Raw genomic sequence first — 13,664 nt, forward strand, 5'->3', positions numbered from 1 at the left:
AAGCCACGGTCAGACTCGACACATCGACACCCCATCGCGGGGATGCCGGTGAGATCTCACTTCGGCCCAGGTTGCCCGCTGATGTAACTCTCGCCATTTCTGCCAGCAGACCTCGTCCCATTTAGTGATATTTAGTCAGATAAGTGAGCCTTGCCATTTCAGTGAAGGGCACTGCAACGTTCATCTTCTTGACTCACTGATATCTATGAAAATACTTTGCACCATTAGATTGCTTATTATTTTAACCACACAGTGTAGCATTGCATGTATTGGTTTTCCAATTTAATTTGGGAAACCAGTAAATATGCATTTTAAAAATAAATTCATAAACTGAATCTAGAAACTAGCGATCAGTTGTTTTAACCTAGTTCGCGACTGGTGATTCCTTTTAACGCATTTTCTTACTGTTTTGTTATTATGACATAGCTCCCACTGCAATATATAGCATTTATGAGAAAATAAGTTTTAAAAGATCTTTTAGATAGATTTCTGAAATCTGTTCAAACCATGTTGAAAAGCACTGCTTTGAGAGGCATGGTCAAATATGGCTTTGTGCTCACCCAGTTATTTTCCCCATGCTCTCCTGAAGGTCCCGCCTCTGGGTTGCATTTCCTTCCACTTTTCATGTGAGAGCCTAGCTGGGAGGCTATTTTAGCTCGCAGAACATCACAGTTGAGCCAGATCTTGTTCACATGCACTTCGGTGAGGGTCACTAGATAGCCATGGTGTGATAAGATAAACTGTAGCTCCCAAATAGGTGCTGTGGCTGAGAAGAGCTATCTCAGCACAGACCAGGATATCTGAGTCTGGGACCATTTGGTCGAAATGACTTATTCCTGGAAGTGCCTTTACCGACTAAACAGAAACTTTTTAAAATGCGGGACTGGAATTTCCTCGTAATTTTCGATGTACCAGTGGTGTAAGAGCCGCGTTGCACCAATTTTTACTGAGGAAATAAGCGTATGTGACTTACGACAGTTTTACGCCAGAACCTCGCTGCGTGCAAATTTACTCAATCATTTACGCAACTACTGAGTTATAGCTCCCAAAACCCGACGTAGCTCATGGATGTAGCTCTGTCTTTATCTAAAAGACCAGGGGATGAAATTTTCCTGCATTTACCCCAGTCCTGAACAGGCATAAATGTGCACCCCAAAATTTAGGCGGAGCACGTCCCAACCTAACCTGAAATCAGCGCAACTGCGGAGTTTCAGCCTTCAACAGGGCACAAACTTTATTTCTGAGATTTGATGGCAATTTTCTTAATGAATTCATCTTTGAATCTATAACATTAAAAAGAAAAAAAGCTTCCACAATTGCATTTTCTTAAACATACAGTCGTGTTTAATGTTTATACATGATGGTTCGATGGCTTTGAACTCATTTTCATAACATCAATAAGATAAAAAGGGACTTAAAGAAGGAAGATCTATGTTGAGCGTGTTTGTTCAGGTCCCTAATGGTTACGCAGAATTTGTGCTTTTATGCAAGTTTTTAACGTTCTGACGTATGCAAATGAGATCTGCAGGCAATTGCAGAGTAAATTGCAGACAGCAAGATCAGCATAAGTTTTGATGTAGATTTCAGCGTAAATTAGACTAAGGAAATTCTGGGCCGCAAGTTGCTACTGTGACCCTTCCATATGGGACTGAGTACCAGTATTTATTTTATTATTACAAATTTGTAATTAGTTTTGGGCAGCTCTAATTTTAAAAATCTGATTAGTGGTAACATAACTATCATGCTATTAGTAAATCACCATCTTTGTGATTCTACCGATAGTGTACAGCTTATTAAACAACATACATACATATTTATATAGATATGGGGCTGGTTGTTATTGTTCAATTTAATTTATGTTGTATAGCAGACATATATCTTTGTGTTGAATATGAAGTTTATTCCACAAGTAGAAGGCTGAATTAATTATCATGAACCAAATCACAAATGTTTTGTGTGAGTCCACTATTTCTCTACTAGAAATAGGATAAATTACTATAATAACATTTAATAAACATCTTTTATTTATGTGGATGTGTTTTTATCAAATATTATCATAAAACTAATGTTATTTTTAAAGCTACTGCTTTTCAGGGTATACAGTATACTACACAAGTTATAGAAATTGGAGCTGGTTGCACCCATATTACCAGTGTAAAATTAGCGCAATGAGGCCCAATTCTGCGGGCCAATGTCCTGCGCCCTGAAGATGCCTAAAAATATCCAACCCGATGTTGGGTCAAGCCATTTTTCAGGCCCACCTGGCGGCCACCAGAAGCAGACGTTGAGTTCCTTACATATGTAAAGTAGGGCCTAATTCCTATTTTCGATTCCATGAGCATCAAGCCTGTTCTGATCAGGATTCTTCAGTGGTCACCAACTAAAAGCATGTTTTTATAAAATTGCAAGTTTTACAGCAACTTTCGTGGAGCCAGGAGGAGCAGAAGTGCCCCCCCACCCCTACAGTTGCTTGCACCAACCCCCTTCCCAGGACTTGCCTTCTGCCATTGCTGGTGAGGCAAACAGCCCAACATTCGTCCTGTTCAAATGCACAAGCTGCCTGTGGAGGCTCAACAGTTTATAATGTTTATAAGGCCCGAGGCCCAATTTCAGGCTGGTCTCGCGCTGCTTGGCTGGGTGCGCCAAGTCTGGGCCCAGATGAATTTCTGCCCCAATGTGTCCATGGAAAATCAGTTTCGAAACATGGCACTCATTTCAAAGGCAGCTATTATAATTCTGTTAGACAATTCCATTGTCCTCATGATATCAAACTGGGACTGCTTTCCCATCACTGTTGAGGTCTTTGGGTACCTTTGGAAATCGTCCAGGCTAAAATTAAAAGTAAAATTAAAAGCTTTTTCTCCCTCCCACTCCCACCGAATAAAAATACTTTGATTATCACAAAATGAGTTTACATGTCCAATCTTGAGGACAGCCCTGGCACAGCTGTACTGTATAAATGTATTTAGAATGTGAAATTATATTCTAAGAGTCCAATGAGACAAAGTTATCAATGTGAATCCATTCCTGAATAAATTATTTAAAACATTTAATTTGCACTATTACTGTAGTATTGGGAAGAATAGAAAAGCAGTCCCAGTCCCACAGCTAAATACATTTTGTAAATGGAGTATGAATTAACTTGGATTAATCAAACATTTTGTACACACATACAGAGGTATAAATCTTAGTTTTTGAGTGTTTTATATATTGGTAACATTGCTGCAAAAATTAATTATGTCACAATTTGCATTGTACTAGTGTTTATGTAAATAAATATTAATATCAATAATTGGTCTAATTTTACCATATGTATATGGGGTTAATTTATAGCAATGTGGGAGAAGTTTAGCATGTTAAGTCCTATACTTTTAAAGAAACGAATGTATAAATTTAAAAAATCTGTGATGGTAGATTGGACTTGTGTCAGATACAGGGCATGCAAATCAATATACAGGATTGTTCCATTATCCCGTTAACCAAGCAGAAAATAAGAACATTGACTTCCCCAGCTTTTATTTTTGTCAGTGTATGCTCAATTGTTATTAATTTCCCTTGCTCTACTGGAACGGTGTGTGAAGGGATTTCTGTTACTGTGCTGTCTTCTCATCTATCAGACTGTGAGGACTACTCCTTTCCAATAACTTAGAAGTTGTTTGCTGGATATTAACTAAGCTTTTTTTCCTTCATCAGTGGATGAAGTCAGTGTCAGCTGTGGCTCAGTTGCCTCTGAGCCAGAAGGTTGTGAGCTCAAGTCCCACTCCAGGGACTTGAGCACAAAATAATCTAGGCTGACAGTGCAGTGCTGAGGGTGCCTGTGCTGTCGGAGGTGCCGTCTTTCAGATGAAATGTTAAACCGAGGTCCCGTCTGCTCTCTCAAGTGAATGTTAAAGATTCCATGGCACTATTTTGAAGAAGTGGAGGAGTTTAATCCAGTGTCCTGGCTAATATTTATCTCTCAATCAACATAACAAAAAAAAATTATCTGGTCATTATCACATTGCTGTTTGTGGGAACTTGCTTGTGCACAAATTGGCTGCTGTGTTTCCTACATTACGACAGTGACTACACTCCAAAAGTACTTCATTGGCTGTAAAGCACTTTGAGGTGTCCTGGGGTCATGAAAAGCGCTATATAAATCCAAGTCTTTTTTTCATTGGACATCCATTTACATGTCAAAGAAGCAATTTGATAGCTTAATAATAGCACAAGAACTTGGGAAGAGAGGAATAGGATATACTGATAGGGTTAGATGAAATGGGGTGGGAGTAGACTGATGTGGAACATAAATAGACCTGTTGGGTCGAATGGCCTGTTTCTGTGCTGTAGACTATAAATTATCACCTGACTTGACAAATCGTTTTCTCTTATCACTCTCAGTATTTTTTGAAACAGACATGCTGGAAAATAATGCTTTAGATTGCATGTGTGGTAATTATCTCTACTCAAACCCTAAATTCTCACCTTGGTAACAGCCATTTTACTAGATTTTCACTGAAATTGATAGGGAACTTTTTTCTGCTTAAATTCTGTTCCTTTTGATATTAGGTGAGCAAGAAATCAACCTGAGTAAGTGTAAGAGTCCATAAACAGTTTTGCATCCTCAATAAGTTAGACTTTATTAAATATTGATTATAATTACAAGGGCCACCTCTAATTAGACATTAAGTTAAATTTTTTTAATGTACATGGTAAAAATTCTCCATTTATCACAAGCTTTATTCACAAAATTGTGCACTCAATTTGCATCCTGTTACAAATGTCACTGTACTCATTGACACTGCAAAACTCACATTTAAAAATCATATGCAACATTAAGATAGCACAAATTTATTGTGGACTGTAATTCAGCAAAATAAGTTTTATAACTACATCCAAGCTTGGAAATAGGGCCTTTTTAGTTATCAGTGTCTGTAGATATTCTCCCCTTGTTAGAGTTTGTCAGCTTTTTGAATAATTTGCATAACTAACTAGGTTTGGCAAACGGAACATGTGTTTTAAAAAACTTTTTTATGAGTTTCCAAAAGCTGTAAAACCATCGAGTACAGTTACCTGAGTTGTAATTCTAACTCATTTAGCCATTTTACAACCCCGTTACAACAGAAGAATTAAATTCTCAACAACGAGCAGCTAAAGTTGGTTTGATGTTATATCTTATTTTACTCATTACTTTCCATCAGTATAAAAGCAGTGTTCAATCTATACAGATGTAAAGTAACCATTGTAAACACTACCGCATGTTAAATTACTATTTTGAAATGATCAGAATTCACTAGTTCCTGAAAGACTTTTTTACACCCTGAATTTGGTTTTGTGAAGTATAAACTGTGGCACCACTAAAACACATTATTGTGGTGCACCTGGTGTGTTCGTATATGGTATGAATTAAATGTGTGATTCAAAATACTGCAACAGCAAAAGAACGCAAATGAAAGTGACTGTAGTTGGTTTCTTGCCCCATTACAATGCTCTGTGCATAGGTGTGGAAGGGTGTGTATTAATGACAGGAATGTGCTCATGATTCCTCTACATTGCTTTTGCCCTGATGGTAGGCACCTAACTGGGGGGAATTGACTCATAGAGCCCAACTGTTTCTCCACAAGGAGGAACGAGCTCTCTAACTTTTTAAACCTCCAAATCAGTCTCTTGTTTTCTTTCCCCTTCAATGCTCTCTGTATTTTTTCTCTCCTTTCTTTGTCTCATGTTTTTCTGAATTCTACCTCTGAATCGTTATCCTCTCTGTCTCTTTTCTATCCTGTTCTTTCCTTCCCTCAGCTATTGCCTCTCTTTCTCCCCTTTTCTGGAATCTCTATTTCATTCACCATTCTCATTCTTCCCCCCCCCCAGTCATTCACCATTCTCACTCTCTTCCCCCCCTCAGTCATTCACCATTCCCACTCTCTTTCCCCCCCTCAGTCTTTCACCATTCCCACTCTTTCTCCTCAGTCTTTCACCATTCTCACTCTCCTCACCCCGCCCCTCAGTCTTTCACCATTCCCGCTCTTTCCCTTCAGCCTTTCACCATTCCCACTCTTTCCCCTCAGTCTTTCACCATTCCCACTCTTTCCCCTCAGTCTTTCACCATTCCCACTTTCCCCTCAGTCTTTCACCATTCCCACTCTTTCCCCTCAGTCTTTCACCATTCTCACTCTTTCCCCTCAGTCTTTCACCATTCCCACTCTTTCCCCTCAGTCTTTCACCATTCCCACTCTTTCCCCTCAGTCTTTCACCATTCCCACTCTTTCCCCTCAGTCTTTCACCATTCCCACTCTTTTCCCTCAGTCTTTCACCATTCCCACTCTTTCCCCTCAGTCTTTCACCATTCTCACTCTCCTCACCCCGCCCTTCAGTCTTTCACCATTCCCGCTCTTTTCCCTCAGTCTTTCACCATTCCCACTCTCTTCCCCCCCTCAGTATTTCACCATTCCCACTCTTTTCCCTCAGTCTTTCACCATTCCCACTCTTTCCCCTCAGTCTTTCACCATTCCCACTCTCTTCCCCCCCCTCAGTATTTCACCATTCCCACTCTTTTCCCTCAGTCTTTCACCATTCCCGCTCTTTCCCCTCAGTCTTTCATCATTCCCACTCTTTTCCCTCAGTCTTTCACCATTCCCACTCTTTCCCCTCAGTCTTTCACCATTCCCACTCTCTTTTCCCTCCTGCTTCCTTGTTCTTTGATCGATCCTGTAACGGTAGATTGCTCCAAGCTGGCTCCTGATTGCCTCGGTTCCCATCTGTGGGTCTCTCCGCTCATTTATCTAGTGATCGGCACAGCAGCTGATTGTAGCCGCAGCGCAATTTGTGGGATGTTCTGATCCGAGCAATTCAATCGGGTGAGAGCAGGCTAGACAGCTGCCCCCCCAAATATATTCTTTACGAGAGGTGGCGTCTGCTCCTCTCTGCATATTTAACCGGGTTTGCAGTTTCTTGAGAAACTCGAGCTGGCTTCCATGGCAAGGAACAGAAATCACCTTGCAAACAGGTCCGGGGATACACAAAAACAGGTTAGGGCTCTGGAGATGTGCACACGTCGTGCTCAGTTTTCAGTGGAAAATGAGCCATTCCAAACTTTCATGGTCTTAGAAAAATAAACTTATCCAATCCGGGGGTCACATCAGCCAGTTCTTCGCTCCTATGCTTAAAGCCATTGTAGTTTTTCAACCCTTTTAAAGTGACACAGATGTGTGACACAAGCAATGTGTTTGCCATTGTAGAAATGTAAATTCACGACTACCCATTATTTAAAAGAAGCAAGAAAAAAAATCCCTTAATTACCTAGGATTTATGTATTGCCGAAACACACACCATTTCTAATCCTATTTACACACGAAGTTCTCGCACTGCTGTGGCTCCAGGCGTTTTAAAGGAGACTATATAAGTTTTCATTGTCTATATTAGTTCAATAGATATGCCAATAGAGCAAGGTAAGACTTCTGGCTGTCAACCGCAACAGAGTCAACAATGAATGTACAGCGGTAGTGCCAGCCTTAAGAGGTCAAGAATCATAAGAACATAAGAAATAGGAGCAGGAGAAGGCCATATGGCCCCTCGAGCCTGCTCCTCCATTTATTACGATCATGGCTGATCCGATCATGGACTCAGCTCCACTTCCCTGCCCGCTCCCCATAACCCTTGACTCTGAAGGTTTCCACGTCTGTGAGCTCCTGGAGGACTGTAGGCAGAGTCAGCACGTTCAGAAAAACATTGGAGAGAAAAAAATTACAAGAACAAATGACATTAATGCAAACAAAGTATTAAAAAGGAAATCTTTCAGAAATCGTATCTGGGAGCTGAATCATGCCTTTAAGCAGTTAAGTTGTAAGATGTCTGGTTTGTAACTTCCACAACAAAATGTAATGCTCAGATTCTGCTGACAACATTAGATTTCTAACTTAACAGGCTCAGGCTGAACATGAATTTATTTAGATTACCCCCTGAGAAAATGAGATCAGAGCCACTAGTACATGCCAACATACACGCACCGAGGATGTGCAAAGAGGCCTCTTATTTCACTTCAATGCAGTTTAAACCAAGCTTGTAAAGCTTTGAGCCAGAATCAAACCACTGAAATATCTGCCCCCTCATCAATAAGAAGTGAAAAGCTGGCAAAACTTCCAATTTTTAGCCCAAAAGCACAAATTCTGCCACTTCGAAACAAGTCAAGAATTTTGAAAACATGCTGTGCCAGCTTTATTAAAGTGGCCAAATTCAGACTAGCTGAAACTTCCGGATTGCATTTGCACTTCCGTTTAGTGTGCACTTTAAAAAAAGCAGTGACTCTAATGATCTGTTTCTCTTTGTTCCATACACTGTATTCCTTTAAAGGCAGAACACGTGCAAGGTCTGATCATTCACTGTATATAGTGGAAAACTGGCTTACAGAAACAATTTCAACTGTTGGTTACTGTTTTTTTGGCAGAAATCCAAACATACATCCCAACTGATCCATCATTCCATTAACGGATAGAAACACGTTAAACAAAAGCAATAGTCAGAATTTAAATTGCATGTGCTTAGTCAGGCTTTGCAAGGAGTGGTGATTAAGTAGTTCCTAAATGGATCAGGTGTGGCTGGTGTGATTATAGACATTTTGCATAATCATCTTTTACTACAATATAATTGAGTTGGTGCCAAGGAGTTTAATGTGCCCTCTTAAATCCATAGGTTAATTTTATCCCTTGGAACCTTCCAGTGCATAGAACAACAACTTGTATTTTTATAGCACCTTTAACTTAAAACAAGGCACTTCACAGGAGTGTTATCAAATAAAATTTGACACTGACTCACATTAGGAGATATTAGGACAGGACTTGGTCAAAGAAGTAGGTTTTAAGGAGCCTCTTAAAGGAGGAGAAAGAGAGGTGGAGAGGTTTAGGAAGACAATTAAAGCGCTTGGGGCTGAGGCAACATGGCCGCCAATAGTGGAGCGATTAAAATTGGGGATGGGCAAGAGGCCAGGGTTGGGGGTATGCAGAGATCTTGGAGGTTTGAAGGGCTGGAGAAGGTTACAGAAATAGGGAGGAGTGAGGCCATGGAAGGATTTGAAAACAAGAATGATAATTTTAAAATCGAGGGGTTGCCGGACTGGGAGGCAATATAGATCAGCGAGCACAGGGGCGATGGGTGAGTAAGACGGGCAGCAGAGGTTTGGATGAGCTCAAGTTTGAGAGGGTGCAATGTGGGAGGCCGGCCAGTAGTGCATTGGAATAGTCAAGTCTGGAGGTAATAAAGGCACGGATGAGGGCTTCAGCAGTGGATGAGCTGAGGCAAGGGCAGAGACGCACGATGTTAAGGAGCTGGAAGTAGGCAGTCTTGGTACTGGTGCAGATATGGGTTCGAAAGCTCATCTTGGGGTCAGATAGGATGCTAAGTTTGTGAATGGTCTGGTTCAGCCTCAGACAGTTGCTAGGGAGAAGGGTGGGGTTAGTGGCTAGGGAACGGAGTTTGTGGCGCAGTGGTGAGCAATACTTCTGTTAAACTGTGCGGCCACGCAGCACTCTAGAGGTCCTGTGCACTGGCATTTCAATAGAAATAATCACACATGCAGAGACATTTGAATGAGTCGCGCAACCTGTTAAAGGGGTCGGCGCCCAAACAAAATTAAAGGGAACATTGGTGGTGAGATAGAGCTGGGTGTCGTCAGCATACATGTAGAACCTGATGTCGTGTTTTTGGATGATATCACCAAGGGGCAACATGTAGATGAGAAATAGGAGGGGGCTAAGCGTGATCGGGGCCAGTGTCGAAAGCCTTCATTTCGCTGCTGACTGTAAATTCCAGGCCAATATTGTATTTTATTTCAGTCAAAGCAGAAATTTTACATTGTGGCACTACAGAAGCCCTAATATTTTTTCAACCAGTTTGCAGACCTCAGCAAAAATAAACACTAGCTCATTTGCCATTTAAAAAAAAAATTGTCCTTGGTTTGTGGGAAGCACTAGCAAGGAAATATTTATTGTCTATCTCTCGTTGCCCTGAGGTATTCAGAGTCACCAACATATTTTGGGACTAGAGTCATCTATGGGCCAGACAAGGTAACGATGGCAGGACCCCTTCTCGGAAGGACATTAGTGAACCATATTGTTTTCCTTGACAATCCAACAGGTTTCATGGTAATTTTCTGATACTAGCCCATAAATTACCAGATTTTTTGAATTCAATTTCATAACTTGCCATGGTGAGATTTAAACTCATGATTTCTGGCTTGTGAGTCCAGTAATATCACCACGTGGCAATCATTCACATTTCGTACTGGATTTTAAATCTCAACGTAAAGCCTCCCAACATCATTGGACAGGAGTTCTAAATAACATTCATGCAATTCCATAATAATCTGGTAGTTCTTTCAAAATTATTTGAAGAAAGGATGGAAGACATGGACCATATACAGTAGACACCTCAAATCGCTGGAGAAATACCACCAATGATGTCTCTACAAGATCCTGCAAAGCTCCTGGGAGAACAGATGCACCAACGTTAGTGTGGTGTATGTAGCACACAAATCACTGACTCCACACGGTCTGGTGTTGATGTAACTGCTGTAACTCCAGAGTGCCTCTCAGGTGTGGTGGCCAGCCTTTTATACTCTGTCTTGTAGGTACTTTCAGGTCTCCCACCACAGCGCCCTCTGTGGCACACCATTGTACTTATATATTTAATGTACCTGGACAATACATAACATCTCACTCCCCCTTAGTTCCAAAAGCCATTGCCGGTGACCTCGGCCTTGTTCGTCCTGGTTGATTTGTGAGTGTGAGTCCATGACCATCCACTTCCCTCTTCTCCCCCATGTGGTGGACCCGGTGAAAGCATGTGGTATTTGCAGTCCTTACATGGGTGATAAGGTACATGAGCATAATCTCCCAACAGAAAGCAGGTATACATAGATGGTACATTTGTATGGTACATATAATATGTGGTACAGATGTTATGTCAAAAGGTTGCAGGTCCACTAAACAATTACTTAATCCCAGCTCCTCTAGGTGAGGTACGGTGGTGGTACACAGCCCTTTTTTTTACCAGAGGTAATGGGCTACGCTGAGACAGGTTATCAAAACTGGTGCGTTGCCTCTGTTCTCATGAAGTAGTCGCCTTAGTAGCCGCTGAACCATTGCATGAATCCCCTAAATTGAAAATCGCATTAGCCCGTTGATAATGTTAGACATGGATCCATGTCCCTTTTACTAGAAACTCGTGGTATTAACTCTTTCCGTAATTCATATCCATTATTTTAAACACAGTAATCATTCAGCATTAAAAATATTAATTCTTATCATAAATCCATCATCCTACATTCACATAACTCATTTAGACTCGCTCTTGCCTTAGAAAAGTCTTTATGTGGGGGCTGCCAACGGTGTAAGGTCCTTTTAAGACTCCCGGGTGCATTTCCCTTTTAAGACGCCACCTTGTGGCTCTCACGAGGCTTCCCTTGGGTGCCGCCATCTTAGGTGTTCTCCTGGCCTTTGTCTGCAGAGCTCCATTGCCACGAGGCTCACCGCCATCTTGAACTCGCTGGCGAAGAAAGAACAGAAGGGACAAGGAAGAAAGGAAGGGGAAAAAATGGCCCAGAGCAACCCATCTTTGCAGAAGTGGCTCCCTGGACTCGATCAGTCACAGTCCCTGTGAGTCCCTCCGTACTTGCTGCTGCATCCACTGCTCTGGCTCGCTTTCTCCTGAGTCACGCCAGCCGCCGCCGCAGCCTCCGCTCCCACCGTTGTCTCCGCACTTGCCGCCCCTCCTGCGGCCGCCGTAGCCGCCTCTCCTGCAGCCACCATAGCTGCCTCTCCTGCGGCCGCCGTAGCCACCACCATCACAGCCGCTACCGCTGCCCGGCTTTTCCTCTGCGTGGGCCCCCCAGATCCGCCGGGCCCTCGATGGACCTCCCGCTCATCGCCCGCAGCACCCCGCCGGCCCGCAACCCAGCAATCGGCCCCCACCTGCAAACTTGTTCTTCCAGGGCCTGCTCATCTGTGGAGGCTGAGGCTGCAGAATTGCTTGGGGTCAGGAGTTCTGGGCTGCTGTCGCCTGTGTGTGGATTTAGGCTGTAGCTCCAGCTCGGTTGGCGCTGCTCTTTGGGAACCCGGGGAGGAGCAGTCTGTGGAGGAATTAAGTCTTCCCAGCTCCCATGGACCTTTCCCATCCATCTTCTGCTGAGAAGCGTTGGCCCATCGCCTGCAATGACCCATAAAGGTAAACCGTGTGTCTCGCCCCCATGAGATACCTGCACATCCGCTCTGCCGAGAACAGGTATCCGTTCCTTGGTGTAGGTACGCAGTTTTGCCGTGACCAGGGCCAGCTTGGGTTGTGCAGCCGGGTTACCCCACAGTTTCTCAAAAGTTCTCTGACTCATCAACAATGGACCCGATCCCGTATCCACTGCCAAACTCAGTGGGACTCCGTCAATTTTTACTTCCATTATCACTGGGGGTGAATCGTCGGTGCACATATACAGTCCCAACACCTCATCTTCTTCTGCCTGCTCCTCGCTGAACAGTGGATCATCCACCATCTCCTCAGCCACATGGTGAGTCCGCTTTCTTTAACACATACGCTGAAGGTGGCCTTTCAGGTGGCAGGTATTGCACGTATACTCCGCAAACCTGCACCGGTGAGCCACATGGCTTCCTCCGCAGCGCCAGCATGGTGCTGCTTGATTGGCCCCCCTCAGCGGACTCTGAGTTCTAGGACACCGACGTCTGTGCTCTCTGCCCCGGGCAGAGCCACGTTCTGCAGTTTTGTCCGTGGTGGGCGCTATCCTGTGGACAGTGCCTGCCGGGTTCGAGACTGTGTGGATCATTTGCTTGGTGGTGCAAGTCGAGGTCATATATGCCCGGCTGATGGAGATGGCTTTTGTCAGGATGACTGTGGGATCCGTGGCTAGCAGCTTGTGAAGAAGGCCGTCGTGGCCAATCCCCATAACAAAAACGGCCCGCAATGCCTCGTCAAGGTGTGCGTCAAAATCACACGACGCCGCGAGTCTCCTGAGGTCCGCAGCATATTTGATGACATCCTGGCCCTCGGGTCTGCAGTGATGGTAGAATTTGTGTCTGGCCGTAAGGATGCTCTCCTCTGGTTTCAACTGGACACGAATGAGTGCGACCAGCTCCTCATATGACTTGTCCCTGGCGCTCGCGGGTGCCAGAAAATCCCTGATGAGACAGTAAACCTCATCGCCACAACTGCGTCTGTGTGCCCTGTCAGGTAGTTTGCTGTGAAGTAGTACTCGAGCCTTTCCGTAAAGGCCTCCCAATCATTGCCCATGGCAAAATCCTTTAGCGAGCCCAGAGTAGCCATGGTTGTGTGGAGTTCGTCCGCTTCCTCGTCGCCAATGTGGTGTATGTAGCACACAAATCACTAACTCCACACGGTCTGGTGTTGATATAATTGCTGCGACCTTAGTCCTTTATTGTGTAACTCCAGAGTGCCTCTCAGGTGTGGTGGGCAGCCTTTTATACTCTGTCTTGCAGGTACTTTCAGGTCTCCCACCACAGCGCCCTCGGTGGCGCACCATTGTACTTATACATTTAATGTACCTGGACAATACATAACAGTTAGTGTCCTCGATCAAGCCAACATCCCCAGCATTGAAGCACTGACCACACTCGACCAGCTCTGTTGGGTGGGCCACATTGTTTACATGCTTGACACAAGACTCCCAAAGC

The sequence above is a fragment of the Pristiophorus japonicus genome, chromosome 4 (assembly GCF_044704955.1).
Source record: "Pristiophorus japonicus isolate sPriJap1 chromosome 4, sPriJap1.hap1, whole genome shotgun sequence".
NCBI classification, from domain to species: Eukaryota; Metazoa; Chordata; class Chondrichthyes; family Pristiophoridae; genus Pristiophorus; species Pristiophorus japonicus.